The sequence below is a fragment of the Morus notabilis genome, unplaced genomic scaffold, assembly GCF_000414095.1.
Source record: "Morus notabilis unplaced genomic scaffold, ASM41409v2 Scaffold451, whole genome shotgun sequence".
NCBI lineage: Eukaryota > Viridiplantae > Streptophyta > Magnoliopsida > Rosales > Moraceae > Morus > Morus notabilis.
Genome location: NW_010361080.1, coordinates 250,302 through 250,815, shown reverse-complemented (window position 1 = coordinate 250,815; position 514 = coordinate 250,302).

The window sequence follows — 514 nt, the reverse complement described above, 5'->3', positions numbered from 1 at the left end:
ATGTCACTCTATGATTTATGCTCAAAATACTACAGGACAGAAGTTTGGGCTCTTGCGTATGCTGAGACAATCTATCCTGTGCCGGATACTTCGCAATGGGATATTCCGAATCACGTAAAGGAAGTTCACCTTCTACCACTGCGAGTTGTACCAAAGAGGGGTAAGCCAAAGCAAAAACGCATTCCCAGCATAGGTGAGTTCACACGAAGACAGAATCGATGTGCTAGGTGTGGGCAATATGGACACTATCAGAAGAAATGTAAGAACGCACCGATGTAAACATGACTTATAAATTTTGGTGTTAAATTTTGGTGTTACAATATATTTACACTTATTATATTCAACGGGTCGTAAAATGTATTCAGCAGGTTATTATGGCTTTGGGGAAGCTTATATTTATGGGGAAATGCTGTCAAAATTTTTACACAATAATATATATATATTTTTTTAGAAAACTTCAAACCAGTCCCACAGAAGGTTGTGCGCATGGGTGGCACGGGCGCGTGCGCGGGGG